The 16,035-nt window shown below is 46.9% G+C and overlaps 1 protein-coding gene across 12 annotated transcripts in view; it reads left to right on the top strand.

Moving 5' to 3' along the window:
* Window positions 1-16,035, top strand: part of LRRFIP1 (LRR binding FLII interacting protein 1) — a 423,100-nt gene that overhangs the window by 134,090 nt on the left and 272,975 nt on the right. The gene's annotated exons all lie outside the window — the stretch shown is intronic.

Raw genomic sequence — 16,035 nt, 5'->3', positions numbered from 1 at the left:
TATCAAAGAGCTTATTGCTCAAGTCAGATCCCAAAGAAAGGTCTCTATTTCCATGATGTCTTCCCTACTGGGAAAGATAGTGCCCTTGTATTGGTATCATTCCCTGGGCATGCCTCCATGCCAGGGAACTCCAATGGCTTTTATTGCCATTCCAGAGTTCAGGAACCAGCAACTCAGCACACTGCATTCTGATCCCTCCTGTCGTCCTGAGATCCCTCTCATGGTGGACTTCCTCCACCCTGGACAAAGGATCCATTTTCAGGATTCCAGACCAGTTTACTATCACCACGGATGCCAGTCTCCTGGATTGGGGAGCCCACTCTCCGGGCCTGATAGCCCAAGGCACGTGGTCAAGGGAGGAATCAACCAAGCCAATCAATTGGTTGGAACTGAAAGCAATGTCGCTAGCCCTCAAAAGGTTCAAACCACACATCCTCAACCGACATGTCCTAATCCTAACAGGACAATGTGGCTACAATGAGTCACATCTGCAGACAAGGAGGTACCCGGTCCAGGGCCCTGATGCAGGAAGCATCAGGTGGAGAAACACCTGCACTCTCTGTCGGCTGATCACATATCGGGAATCCTCAATGTGCAGGCGGACTGGCTCTCCCGATCAACTCTGGATTCTGGGGAGTGGAGTCTCTATCCAGACCTATTCCAGCAGATCTGCCTCAGATTCGGTCATCCATCGCTAGACCTGTTCGTGACCGCCACCAACGTTCAGCTCCCTCGATTCTATTCCAGATTCCCATCCCCAGGAGCAGAAGCAACCAACGCACTCAGAATCTCTTGGCCTCCAGGTCTCCTATACGCCTTCTTACCAATTCCAATCCTGCCAAACGTGATCCACATGATCCTCCTTTAGCAGGCCCAGGTGATACTGATAGCCCCTCACTGGCCTCGGCGACCCTGTTTCGCTGACCTCCAGCGGTTATCCGTCCAGGCCCCCTGGCAACTCCCCGCTTCGGAGGATATGTTGCAGCAGGGGGTCTCTCACCATCCAGACCCGGAGTGGTTCCACCAGTGGTGTTCTCAGGAAGGCCTCTCCCCCTTGTATATTCCCATTCACAGAATCGTTTCCTTCCTTTTCACCTAGGTCTCTCAACCAACACCATCCGGCGACATCTAGCAGCCTTATCCTCAGTCCTGGCAGGACCCCAAAGGCAAACGCTATGCAGTTTCCCTGAAATACAAGAACTGTTCAGAGGCATCTCGAACCCCAGGCCTCCCACTGTTCGCAGATATCCATCCTGGGATTTACCTCGAGTTCTGCACTCTCTTACCCAAGCTTCGTACGAACCACTAAATTCTGCCTCCTTCAGACACCTGTCCTACAAGGTAGCATTCCTGATGGCAATCACCTCTGCCAGACGCATTTCTGAGCTGGCGGTACTCTCTATTCGCCAGGACTTATGCCAATTTCATCCGGACAAAGTAGTCCTTCGATTGGACCCCACCATTCTACCAAAGATCAGTTCCATGTTTCACAGACCCCAGGATATTGTATTGCCTTCCTTCTGCTCTAACCAAAACCACCATCTCTCCGTCAGATGGCACACTTTGGACCTTACTAGAGCTCTGTGAATTTATCTCCAACGCACCAGGACTTTTTGCAGGTCAGAAGCCCTATTCGTAGCATTCCATCCCAGGACTCCGGGGTCCAAGGTCTCATCCACTGTGTTAGGCTGTTGGATTCGAGGGACAATCTCCAGAGCTTACGAGTCAGCATCCCTCAAGGTCCCACAAGGCATCATCGCACATTCTATAAGAAGTGCAGCCACATCCGCAGCCTGGGCCCTTGGAGGAAGTTTGCAAGGCAGCCACATGGGCCTCTCCCAATTCTTTCATAAGGCACTATAAGATTGACTCTTATGCTTCAGTGGATGCTGCCTTCGGCAGAAGAGTCCTCAAATCCATTATCTCTCATGATAGCCAACTAATCCCTCCCTATTGGGTATGTCCCATGTGACTGCTGGACCCACTCCTTCAGTATGGAGAATAGGCATTGATTGCTTACCTGAACACCTCTTCTCGTACGCTGAGTGGGTACAGCAGTCACTTCCCTCCCTATGTCTTTCTGACTATGTTTGTGCCTTTATCCCTTCCTTTATTATCTATGAGAGTAGAGCACTATTTGAGCCACCACTTTTCAAGCCTAAGTCTACGGATTTGCGAATTCTGGGGAAGGGGTGGATCCAGCAATCTTTTTAAAGACAGGCTAGGTCCTATGCGGATTGGACAGCGAGCAACCCATGTGACTGCTGTATCTGCTCAGCATACGAAAAGAGGCATTCAGGTAAGCAATCAACATCTAATCTCTTCAGAGACCTGCTTGATCCACTTCTCACGGACACTACAGGCAAGAAGAAGGTCCTAGGACCTACCACCAAGAAAACAATCAAAACCCAGCGGTCCTTTCGATGGCCCTTTCATCAACCAGACCAAGGTTTCGCCTTTCAAAGGTCTCCAGATCATGCAATGTGGCATTCCTCATAGCCATTACCTCTGCCAGACGAATCTCCAAATTGGCAGCACTCTCCATCCAACAAGACCTGTACCAATTCCACGTGGACAAGGTGGTCCTCAGGTTAGACCCTACCGTTCTCGCTAAGGGTAGGGTCTTACCACAGAAAGATGATAATGTGATATCTTGAGACCTGTGAAACATTGAGCTGACCTTTCTCCATAAGGTCCGCTCAATGTTCCACAGGTCTCAAGATATCACATTACCATCTTTCTGTGCTAACCCAGAGCACCATCTCAGCATCAGATGAAACACCCTGGATATTACCAGAGCGCTGTGCATCTACATTCACCAAATCAAATCCTTTTGCAAATCAGAAGCCTTATTCATGGCCTACCACCCTAAGTCCTTAGGCTCAAAGGTCTCGTCAACCATCCTTGGACGATGGATAAGAAGCACCATTGCGAAGGCGTATGAATCAGCCTCTATGCCCATTCCCAGAGGCATCACCACTCATTCAACCAGAAGTGCAGCTACATCAGCGGCTTGGGCAACCCAAGCCCCATTGGAAGAAGTCTGCAAGGCAGCTACTGGTCCACACTGTGGTATATACTTGCGGTCAGTTGGAAGATGTTGAAGATTTTGCAGATTCTGATACAGATAGTGTTTATGAATTAGTGGCAGGTCCTGGGTTACAGGTGCCAGAACAGGTGGAAGCCCAGCCACAGGATGTTGCTATGAGCCCAGACTCTAGTGAAGAAGAGACAGATAATAGATGGTTAAATTTGCATTTAAGGGGGGTGCAGAGACGCAGAGAACAAGTGTTAGGGAAGAAATATTAAGGGGAGGAACGGGTTAATTACTTAAGTGATTTATTTGTCACGTCCGGGTGCCAGTGGAGAAGGGCAGTTTTTCAATGTTGTAAATCTATCATGGACGTGCCACGATGCGGCTACGAAGTAAGCTAGTCTTTTTTCTGTTATTTAACAGCTGTTTTTTTATTGCTTTTAACTAACGCGGCCTAGCCATAAATCTTAAGATAAGGGAGGAGCGCTGGAGAAATACTTTTGGGCTCTTATCATGAAGAAATGAGATGAAAGAATTTGACTGCCTGTAATGCATTTTGAATACGGAGGAGAGGAGAAATAAATATTTTTTTAATAGAAATAAAGTTTTAACTTATAAATCTCTGCATTCAATAAGCGTTATTTCCAATTAACCAATGTTCCAACCAAAATCCAGAACACGCACCAAATTCATTCATTTGCCACTACAAAATAGACTTGGCAGACGAGAGCATTATCTCTCATAACTTTTAACCTTTCCCCACCCTAAGGGACACATTTATTGGTTATTCCGGTTCCGGTGCGAACGGTGAGGAGATGGTGGGTCTGCCACTCCTCTGAAACAACGGTGAAAAAATCGTCAGAAATGAATTAGTCCAGGTTGGAAATGGCTCGAAGTTCATCTGCTGCTGCGTCCCCCCACCTTGAGGGCTGGAAATAAAATGCTTCCGCCCTGTTGTAGGGGCGCCGAGAGAGATTACGGCGTCGAGAGGTGATTAGCTGAGGCGCTGAAGATGGCGGTGGTGCCTGACAGAGAATACAAACACCGGGGGGGGAGGAAAGGAGCTAAGAAAGCGCCGAGCCACTGCCGAACTGAGCCTCCTGGCTCCGCCCCAGTGAGTGAGAATGACCGGTGCCGAGGTGGTGGAGGCCAGAGGGCGATGGAGGCGACAGAGAGGAGTGGAGAGGAGTGGAGACCGGCACCGAAGTTGAGATGGGAGCGACCTGCTGCCAGTGGCGGAGGATAGCTGCAGACGTCTACGGAGATGTGGCGAGCGAGGAACATCCAGGGGCAACAACCCAGCCCCCCCCTGCATGGCACCAGTAAGTGAGAGCTGCTGGTGCCGAGGGGAGGTTAAAGTTGGATTGAGGGATTGAGGAGACAGACGGCCAGTATGAATACCCATGGAGTTGGTAGATATCGGAATAACAACGACTAGAGTGATTAGGGGGGTGAGAATGATGGAGTCAGTTGCTCGGGAACATTATGGCCCATTGGACTGGGGGTATTGCCAATGCCAACTTTGCAAATGTTTGTCATCGTTGTCGTCTCTCCCCCCCCCCATCTTCCTAATTATTACGTACGATCATAGAAGAACTGCGCCCCTAGTGGAAAGACTGTAGAAGACAGAAGACTTTAAGACTTTAAGACCTTATGGAAGATCTATAGAGGACACCATACCTGGATTGATTGACTGACTGATGATTAATAATGACTAAGATCTGATCTTATATTATCAATATTAACTTATTATGAATTTTTTCTATTTATATACTGTGATATATTTTATTAGTGTTTTTAATTATTACTAATTTAATCTATTTTTAATATTATTGGGGGGGCTTTCTAATTAATGGATAACTGGGGTGGATGTAATAATGTTTATGGGATGAATGATTGGTATGAGTAGGATGGTTGGGGTGGGTGGGGCTATGGCATGGATGAGATGAATGGAAATAGTATGAATGATAGATTTGGCCCACCTGACGCTGGAGAGGCAGGAGAGGAAGGGGCACCAATCTCTGGGGGTGACAGAGGGTCGGAATATTCCAGTATTGCTGGGGAGAGGCAGATATGGCGGGGGCCACGGAGTTAGCCGTTCCAGGGGAACGAGGGATCGTTGCTTAATAATGATCCCTTGTTCTGGCTCTCTGAGCTCAACCTTGGGCACTGGTGATGAGTGTAATTCTGGCCCTGGGCTCAGGTTGCTGCTGCTCAATGCCAGGTCGGTGGTAAATAAAGCTCTCCTCATCCGGGATTTGATCCTAGATGATGAGGCCGACCTGGCATGTATTACTGAAACCTGGCTGGGCCCAGAGGGAGGATTTCCGCTCTCTGAAATTTGCCCAGTCGGGTTTCAGATATGGCATCAACCTCGACCCCAGGGAAGGGGGGGAGGAGTGGCTATTATATCCAGGGAGAGCCTTTGCCTACGTAGACTCATTGCTCCAGAGACTGCGGGTTGCGAGTCTCTCTTGATGAAGTTGGACTTAGGGGTTCAGGTGGGCTTGTTTCTCATGTACCTGCCTCCCAGCTGCGTGTCAAAAGCCCTGCCTGTGCTACTCAAGGAGGTAGCCAGGTTGGCGGTGGAGCTCCCCAGACTTATTGTCTTGGGGGACTTCAACCTGCTGTCACTCGGCGAAACCTCTGGATTAGCACAGGAGTTCATGGCCACAATGACAGCCATGGAACTGACTCAAGTAGTACAGGGTCCAACTCACGAGGGAGGACACGCACCCGACATGGTATTCCTCTCCAAGCAATTGAGTAATGGTCTGAGACTAAGGGGCTTAGAAGCATTGCCTTTGTCATGGTCGGACCATTTTCTACTACGGCTTGACTTCCTGGCTCCAATCCTTCCCTGCAGGGAGGCGGAACCGATTAAGTTGTTCCGCCCCAGACGCCTGATGGACCCAGAGGGCTTTCAGAAGGCGCTTGGGGTTATTCCAGATGCACTCCTACACAGTTCAGCGGAGTCTCTTGCAGAGGCCTGGAACAAGGCTGCAGCAGGAGCTCTTGATCAGATTGCGCCGTTGCGACCTCTCCGTGACGCTAGACACGTAAAGCTCAATGGTTCAACGAGGAGCTCCGGGAGTTGAAACGCCAGAAGAAACGTCTAGAGAAGCGTAGAAGAGTAAGTCTGAATCCGATCGAACACTTGTAAGAGTTTTTATTAAGACTTACAAAATGGCACTCAAGGCGGCAAGATGCGCGTATCATGCCGCCTTGATTGCATCAGCGGAATCCCGCCCGGCTGCTGTGTTTAGGGTGACTTGCTCCCTTCTTAACCAGGGGGGAGTTGGGGAGCCCTTACAGAGTAGTGTTGAGGATTTTAACACGTTGTTCGCTGATAAAATTGCTCGGATCCGGGCGGACCTCGACTCTAATTGGATAACAGAGTCAACTGACAACGAGTCAGTCGAGGTGACTGGGGCCCGTACTTGTCCACCTGTCTGGGAAGAGTTTGATCTGGTGACACCTGATGAAGTGGACAAGGCCATTGGAGCTGTGAGTTCCGTCACCTGCTTACTGGATCCGTGTCCCTCCTGGCTGGTTTCGGCCAGCAGGGAGGTGACGTGGAGCTGGGTCCAGGAGATTGTCAATGCTTCCTTGGGGAGTGGGTCCTTTCCAACACCCTATGTCCGCCCTCTCCTCAAGAAGCCGTACTTAATAACTATCGTCCAGTCTCCAACCTTCCCTTTATGGGGAAGGTTGTTGAGAAGGTGGTGGTGCTCCAGCTCCAGCGGTCCTGGAGGTCCCCAGCAGTCGGGTTTCAGGCCCGGTTACAGCACGGAAACTAGTTTGGTCGCGTTGATGGATGATCTCTGGCCGACCCGGGACAGGGGTTTATCCTTTGTCCTGGTGCTTCTTGACCTCTCAGCGGCTTTCGATACCATCGACCATGGTATCCTTCTGCACTGGCTGAAGAGGTTGGGAGTGGGAGGCACTGTTCTTCAGTGGTTCTCCTCCTACCTCTCCGGTCGGTCGCAATTGGTGTTAGTGGGGGGCGAGAGGTCGACCTCGAGGTCTCTCCCTTGTGGGGTGCCTCAGGGATCGGTCCTCTCCCCCCTGCTATTCAATATCTATATGAAACCGCTGGGTGAGATCATCCAAGGGCGTGGGGTAAGGTATCATCAGTATGCTGATGATACCCAGCTTTACATCTCCACCCGATGTCCAGTCAATGAAGCAGTGGAAGTGATGTGCCGGAGTCTGGAAGCTGTTGGGGCCTGGATGGGTGTCAACAGACTCAAACTCAACCCTGATAAGACGGAGTGGCTGTGGGTTTTGACTACCAAGGACAATTCCATCTGTCCGTCCATCACCCTGGGGGGAGAATTATTGACCCCCTCGGAGAGGGTCCGCAACTTGAGCGTCCTCCTCGATCCACAGTTCACATTAGAGAACCATCTTTCAGCTGTGGCGAGAGGGGCGTTTGCCCAGGTTTGCCTGGTGCACCAGTTGCGACCCTATTTGGACCGGGAGTCACTGCTCACAGTTATTCATGCCCTCATCACCTCAAGGTTCGACTACTGTAACGCTCTCTACATTGGGGCTACCTTTGAAAAGTGTTCGGAAACTTCAGATCGTGCAGAATGCAGCTGCGAGAGCAGTCATGGGCTTTCTCAAGGTATGCCCATGTTACACCAACACTCCACAGTCTGCATTGGTTGCCCATCAATTTCTGGTCACAATTCAAAGTGTTGGTTATAGAAACATAGAAACATAGAAGACTGACGGCAGAAAAAGACCTCATGGTCCATCTAGTCTGCGCTTATACTATTTCCTGTGTTTTATCTTAGGATGGATATATGTTTATCCCAGACATGTTTAAATTCAGTTACTGTGGATTTACCAACCACGTCTGCTGGAAGTTTGTTCCAAGGATCTACTACTCTTTCAGTGAAATAATATTTCCTCACGTTGCTTTTGATCTTTCTCCCAACTAACTTCAGATTGTGTCCCCTTGTTCTTGTGTTTTCACTTTCCTATTAAAAACACTTCCCTTATTTAACCCTTTAACATATTTAATTGTTTCAATCATGTCCCCCCTTTTCCTTCTGTCCTCCAGACTATACAGATTGAGTTCATTAAGTCTTTCCTGATACATTTTATACTTAAGACCTTCCACCATTCTTGTAGCCCGTCTTTGGACCCGTTCAATTTTGTCAATATCTTTTTGTAGGTGAGGTCTCCAGAACCGAACACAGTATTCCAAATGTGGTCTCACCAGCGCTCTATATAAGGGGATCACAATCTCCCTCTTCCTGCTCTTTTTTTTTTAAATAAATATATAAATATTTTTAAATGACTTACAAACATTTAGACATCAAACAATACAACATTAAACATTTACACTTGATATATTTACAAGATTTATTTTTTTAACAATTCTATTTACTATACCTTTTTCTTAATTTCCACCCAGTTGTAAATTTTTCCCCACACTTTGTAATAGTCCTTATTTTGTTGGTTTTGAATTTCGTATGTTAATTTGCTAAATTTGGCGCAGTCTAATATTTTTTTAATTACCGTTTCTTTGTTTGGAATCTTATCTTGTTTCCAGACTTGTGCATATGCTAATCTTGCAGCAGTAAGTAAGTGATTTATTAAGTAGTAATTTTCTTTGCTATGTTTACCTCTAATTATGCCTAATAAATACATTTCTGTTTTTATTTCAATTTTATAGCCCAATATTTCTTCCATCCATGCCCTAATTTGAGTCCAAATTTTTTTTGCTTCGTTACATTGCCACCATATATGGTAGTATGTTCCCACTTCTTTTTTACACTTCCAACACTTCCTCTTCCTGCTTGTTATACCTCTAGCTATGCAGCCAAGCATCCTACTTGCTTTCCCTACTGCCCGACCACACTGCTCATCCATTTTGAGACTGTCAGAAATCACTACCCCTAAATCCTTCTCTTCTGAAGTTTTTGCTAACACAGAACTGCCAATGCAATACTCAGATTGAGGATTCCTTTTCCCCAAGTGCATTATTTTACATTTGGAAACATTAAACTGCAGATTCCATTGCTTTGACCATTTATCTAGTAAAGCTAAATCATTTACCATATTACAGACTCCTCCAGGAATATCAACCTTATTGCACACTTTAGAATCATCGGCAAATAAGCAAACCTTCTCTACCAAACCTTCCCCTATGTCACTCACAAACATATTAAAAAGAATAGGACCCAGAACAGACCCTTGTAGCACACCGCTTGTAACCTGTCTCTGCTCAGAATACTTGCCATTAACAATAACTCTCTGATGTCTATGCTTCAGCCAGCTTGAAATCCACTGAACTATCAACTCTTTATGTGGAACCGTATCAAAGGCTTTGCTGAAGTCCAGATAGGCAATATCCACGGCACCACCTTGATCCAACACCTTTGTGACATAGTCAAAGAAATCAATGAGATTAGTCTGACATGATTTGCCTTCAGTAAAGCCATGCTGATTTGGGTCCAATAAGTTATTGTTTTTTAGGTACTGATTTATCCTCTTTTTGAGTAGAGTCTCCATCATTTTAACTATAACTGATGTCAAGCTAACTGGCCTGTAGTTACCAGCTTCTTCTCTACTGCCCTTCTTGTGGATAGGCACAACACTGGCCATTCTCCAATCCTCAGGAACATCTCCTGTTAACAGGGATTGGTTAAACAAATCAGTCAGGGGGGTAGCAATGACAGATCTGAGTTCTTTAAGAACTCTGGGGTGGATGCCATCTGTACCCATTGCCTTATTTATCTTTAATCGTTCAAGTTCTTCTAAGATATCGGCTTCTAAGATCACTGGAGCTGAATCCGTACAGCTAAAAGCAATGCTATATCCCTCTATAGTATTGTTTGTAAGGTGTTTTTTGAGAAAACTGAACAGAAGTAGCTATTGAAATGGTCAGCGATCTCCTTATTCCCATCAATGCATGTATTATTCCCGGTACTAAGCTTCGTGATGCTGCAGTTTTTCTTCTTCCTATCACTACTATATCTGAAGAAGGTTTTATCCCCCTTCTTTACAGATTTGGCAATTTCTTCCTCATTTGAGGCTTTAGCAGCATGTATTATCTTTTTCGCCTCCTTCTGTCTCATTCGATACACCTCTCTATCAGCTATACTTCCAGACTCTATACGAAACCGCCTTCTGCTGCATGAATCCCAGCGACTGATTAGATCCCACAGAGAGGGCCTTCTCAGGGTCCCGTCAACTAAACAATGTCGGTTGGCGGGCCCCAGGGGATGAGCCTTCTCTGTGGCGGCCCCGACTCTCTGGAACCAACTCCCCCCAGAGATTAGAACTGCCCCTACCCTCCTTGCCTTTCGTAAACTCCTCAAAACCCACCTTTGTCGTCAGGCGTGGGGGAATTGAGACATCTCCCCTGGGCCTATACAATTTATGTATGATATGCTTGGATGTATGTCTGCTTAATAATGGGGTTTTTAAAATATTTGAAATTGTAAATTATTAGATTTGCTATGAATTGTTTTATTGTGTTGTGAGCCGCCCCGAGTCTACGGAGAGGGGCGGCATACAAATCTAATAAATAATAATAATAATAATAATAATAATAATAATAATACAACGATAACAACAATAACAATAATAATAGTATGTCCCATGTGACTGCCGGCCCCGCTCCTCAGTATGGAGAATAGGCATTGGACACTTACCTGAACGCCTCTTCTCATATGCAGAGTGGAGACAGCAGTCACCTCCCTCCCTATGACTTCTTGTTATTTCTTCTTTCCCCACCTTAAAACCAAGAGTTGAGTACTTCATAAGTCACCACCATCGAGCCATGTCTACGGATTCACGAATTCTGGGGTAGGGGCAGATGTAGCAAGCTTTTTTAAGACTGAAAGCTTGGTCCTGATTGGATAGGACAGAGAGCAGACCCATGTGACTGCTGTCCCTGCTCTGCGTATGAGAAGAGGCGTTCAGGTAAGTGTCCGTTTTTCTAATCCGCCTATTTTGTGTGACCTATTTTTCTTGAAATGTTTGTATCCCTTTATCTTTGTTTTCCAATCATGTGTTTCATCCCACCAGGTTTCTGTTATTCCAACTAAATCATGTTCACCCTTGTGCATTAGTATTTCCAGTTCATCCTGCTTGTTTGTTTTGTGTATTTGTGTAAAGTCATTTGAGTTGTTGTGCCTGATACTGGGAGAGCATTTTGTATCTTCTGGGTGGTGCTTGAGCTTGACTTGTTCCCGATCCTTATTTTGTTCTCCTAGTTTGGTCAACCTCCTATCTTGGTCTTAGTTTAAAGTCCTCCTGACAAGTTGGGCTAGTAGGTTTCCTACAGCGTTGGTGAGGTGTAGCCCATCCCTTGCTACAAGGCGAGATATTATAGAGATATATTATTGGAGATATTATAACCCATGATCAAGGAAACGAAAGTTCTTTTGGTGACACCAACCCTTTAGCCAATGATTTATTTGTGGGATTTTGTGTTCTCTTGCCGGGTGTCATCCTCAGTAGGATGGAAGAAAAAACAATCTGGGTACCTATGTTTTTAACTGTGTTGCCCAATTGGTCGTACTCTCTCATTATTGCATTCAAGTCCTTACCTGTGTCATTTGTTCCCGCATGGATCACCAGCAGGGGATAGTAATCCATGGGTTCTATTATTTTGGTTAGGTTTTGCGTTATGTCAGAAATTTTAGCTCCAGGGAGGCAGCATACCTCTCTAATTTGATTGTCTGGTCTGCAGATGGTAGGTTCATTTCCCCTGAGAATTGAGTCACCAATCGCCAGCATTCTCCTTTTCCTTTTGATTGGGTTGGTGTGGGGGGTCTTTTTCTTTGTTGTGGTGGCATTGTGCTTTCTTTCTGGTGATTCTTTGTCAATTATCTGCAGGTTCTCTTATGTTAGGAGTCCTAGGTATTTGTTGCTTGTAGGGAGTGAGTGGGGTTGGGAGGGGGTGGGTTGGAATCAGAAGTAGTTTATTTTTCCTTCTTTGTGTGACATGTGTCCATCTGTTTTCATTCTCTGGGGGGTTGATTCTATTTTGCTCCTCTCAGGTGTTGGTTCTGCTAAGAGTTTGTTGGTCTTTCTTGTTTTGATGTTTGTGTTTCAGAGTTGTTAGGTTTCTCTCTAGGTTTTCTATTTTTTCCTCGTTGGATTAATTTACATTTGTTGCATGTAAAGTTTAAGAGGTTTGAGGGAAGAAGTGTGTACATAGAGCACAATCAGCAAATCACCATGTAGTCAGTTTCTTACTCATCCTTGTGTGTGTGGTGGGTTTGTCTTCCATGTGTGTGGTTGATACGTCTTCTGTATGTGTGATTGGTTTGTCTTCCATGTGTGTGATTGGTTGCAAGGTGTGTGGGGGAGACTAGAAATATGGAAGTTGAGCTTTTAGTTTGTTAGGTTCTTTTGTCGGGTGTGTGTAGTGTGGGAGTGTGGTGGGAGAATTGTGTACTGGTTGGGTGGGGCTGAGTGCCCAGTTATATGATTCTGCTACCTTTCTCCTCCTTTTTTTACTCAAACTCACAGTTCTCAGCCAGTAGCTCCTCCCCCAGCCTCTGTAAATTCAAACTGATTGGAGGATGGCCTTTCCCCCCTTTTCTCCTCCTTTTCTTACTCAAACTCTATATTATTAACCTTAAATTATTTATAAAAATAATGAACTTAGGATAAAAATCAATAAATGAAATAAAAAATGAAATACATTTAGCTGCCCTGAGTCTTCAGAGAGGGGTGGCATACAAATCTAATAAATTATTATAATTATAATTATTATTATTATTTAGTGCTGTAGTCATAGGCAGTGTTCCCTCTAATTTTTTTTTGGGGGGGGGGGTGAGCGGAAAAGTATAGTGTCTGAGCGGCAGTCCCTTTGGGACTGGGCGGCATATAAGTATAAAGAAAGAAAGAAAGAAAAAAAGAAAGAAAGAACGTGTGGGCATGCGCTATCATACATGAGTTGTTGCATCCATAATTCTATCCTTTCTATGTCTCCCTCCCTCTTTCTTCCCTCCCTTTCCTTTGTATCTCTCCTTCCCTCTTTCCTCCCTCTTTCCTTTGTATCTCTCCCTCCCTCTTTCCTTTCTCCCTCTTTCCTTTGTATCTCTCCCTCCCTCTTTCCTTTCTATCTTTCTCTCCCCCTACCTTTCTCCAAGCCCTTCCTTTTCCCTCTCCCTATCCTACTACCCCCTCTCCCTCCTTTCTATCTCTCCCTCCCTCTTTCCTCCCTCCCTCCCTCTTTCCTTTCTATCCCTCCCTTTCCTCCCTCCCTCTTTTCTTTCTATCTCTCCCCCTCTCTTTCCTTTCTATCTCTCCCTCCCTTTCCTCCCTCCCTCTTTCCTTTCTATCTCTCCCTCCCTCTTTCTCTCTCTCCCTTCCTTCATCTTTCTTTCCCTCCCTCTCTCCATCCCTCTTCCTTTCTCTCTTCCTTCCTTCCTCTCTTTTTTGCTCTTTCTCTCTCCCTCCTTCCCTCTCTCTAGGTCTTTCCCTCTCCCTCCTTCCCCCTCTCTCTCTTGCTTTCTTTCTCTCTCATTCTCTCTCCCCTCCTTTTTCTCTCTCTCTCTTTCTCGTTCACCACGCCGGCAACAGAGAAAAAGAGAGAGAGAGACGGAGAGAGAGTGGAGGGCACTGTTGTCTTCACCTCCGCCTGGCTCTGCAGCTAAGAGGCAGCAACCATGAACCCCCTCGCCCTCCCAGGCGTCCCCAGCGCCCGGGACTGTGTGGCTTTGCACCATGAAGAAAAAACGGCTCCGGCAGCAGGGAAAAGTCGGCTGGGCTTCGGGAATGTCTGCCCTGCCTCTACTGCAGCCCCCTTGCTGGAAGTCTGGGACGAAAGCGCTCCCAGCGAAGGGGCTGCGAGAGGGGCGGGGCGGGGGCATTCCCGAAACGGATTGAGAAAGCCCTCTCTCGTAGTGAAAGCGCTCCCAGCCAGAGGGCTGCGAGAGAGAGCTTTCTCCATCCGTTTCGGGAAAGCCCGCCCCGCCCCTCTCGCAGCCCCCTGGCTGGGAGTGCTTTTGTCCCGAGGAGCTGAAGCCGCAGCCGCCGTGAGAGAAGGGGGCGGCGGAGGAGGAGAGGGGGCAGATCGGGCGGGCGGGGGGCAGGGCCGAGAGGCCAGGAGCACAAGGGGGCCGGAGGCACCATGGAGAGGCAGGGGCAGCCGCGGCTCCCTTCTACTGCCCGCGCCTCCCCGCCCGCCCGCCCGCAGGCTGGCAGGGGGATGGGGAGCGCGCGACTGAGGAAAAGGGTGCATGTGGGGGTATTTTGGAGCGCGCGTGCACTTACGTGCACAGCTTACGGGGAACAGTGGTCATAGGGAGTATGTTAGTGAAACAGATAGTATTCTGAGAAATATATCAATTCCACACCTGTGCTTCTCGCCGGGTAGGATTTATTAACAACCATGTCTGGATTCGACTGGAATCATTCCAACTCTGAGTCCCTTTGATTACATCTGGGTCAAAACCCCATCTCCCATCCCCACACCTATAAGTACAGTCATGAGGACCTGATTCCTTCCTGTGTTTTGTTACTATGGCATCTGCAGAAAGGAACGTGTGGTGGCATTTATCTCTCTCTCACACTCCTAAACTGTCTGAGGCCCACCTTGGACTTCACATAATGACTTTGGGCCTGACAGAGTAAGCTCTCATCTTTGATTGCTTTTTTCATGGCTTTTTAATGTCGGTTTCTAATAAAGTCCTATTTTATAGGTTTTCAAACTGCTTACTGAGGATTAGCCTTTTTAAGAGCCACTTACTATCAAATTTGTACACATTCAACAATTATTTATTAGTAAAAGAGTTTCCAATTCTACTGTAAATAGGGAGAACTGTTTTCTTATCTTAGGATAGGTGGTGGTGATATATCTAAAAAACCAAAACAAAACTAGCCTACTATCTCAATGAGATATTTGTTGGGATCTACAGGAAAGTGAGTTGAGCCAGATCTCAAGGGTTTCCCCATATTTTCATTTTTCCAATTTCTTCCTCTTTCCTTGAATTAATGGGGATAATACTAATATTTTCAGAGATTGCAAATGTATGTCTAAAATAATTTGTATATGTTTGTGTGCCATCAAGTCAGTGTTGGCTCCAGTTTGGTTGGCAAGATTTTGGCAGAAGGGTTGGCAGAAATGATTTACCCTTGTTGTTTCCTAGAACTGAGAAAGAGTGACTGGTCCAAGATCACCTATATGGCTTCCTTTCTGAGATGGGACTAGAACTCATAGTCTTCAGGATTCTAGTCTGATACCTTAGCCAATGCATCATACTGGCTATCATCTAAACATATATGTGCTTATAATTGTAAAGTCAATACAGTGATCCCTCGAGTTTCGCAATCTCGATCTTCGCGAAACGCTATATCGCGATTTTTCAGAAAATATTAATTAAAAAATACTCCACTCTTCTCTCTCTCTCTCTTTCTTCCTCTCTCTCACTCTCTTCCTTCCTTTCTCATCTCTTTATTTCTTTCCCTCTTTCTCTATCTCTCCCCCTCTTGCTCTCCGTCTTTTTCTCACTTTCCCTCTCTCGTGCACCGAGCGGCGGGCAGGCGGGCAGGCAGGCGGCGGACAAGCGGCGGCCGGACAAGCGGCGAGCGGACAAGCGGCGGCCGGACAAGCGGCGGCCGGACAAGCGGCGGGCAGGCAGGTGGCGGACAAGCGGCAGGCGCGGCAGCAGCGAGGAGCCGAAGATCGGGGTTTCCCCTTTGCGTGGGCGGCGGGGAAACCCCGATCTTCGGCCCCCTCGCTGCTGCGGCGCTGCCGAGCAGATCAGCTGCTGGGCGGCGGAAGGAACCTTCCCTCGGCCAGGTGCAGAAGTAAAAACACCAACTGCGCATGCGTGGCCATGAAAAAAAGGGCGCACCACTATATTGCGCACCACTATACTGCGAAAAATCGAGTATCGCGAGGGGTCTTGGAACGTAACCCTCGCGATACTCGAGGGATCACTGTATTATAATAAGAGCTGGACCTTCAAACTAGTTTAGTTTAGAAATTGCTGTAATCTTGTGACACTTTTTTCCTTTGG

The sequence above is a fragment of the Erythrolamprus reginae genome, chromosome 1 (genome assembly GCF_031021105.1).
Source record: "Erythrolamprus reginae isolate rEryReg1 chromosome 1, rEryReg1.hap1, whole genome shotgun sequence".
In the NCBI taxonomy this organism is placed as follows: domain Eukaryota; kingdom Metazoa; phylum Chordata; class Lepidosauria; order Squamata; family Dipsadidae; genus Erythrolamprus; species Erythrolamprus reginae.
This window is presented reverse-complemented; position numbering and strand designations above follow the sequence as displayed.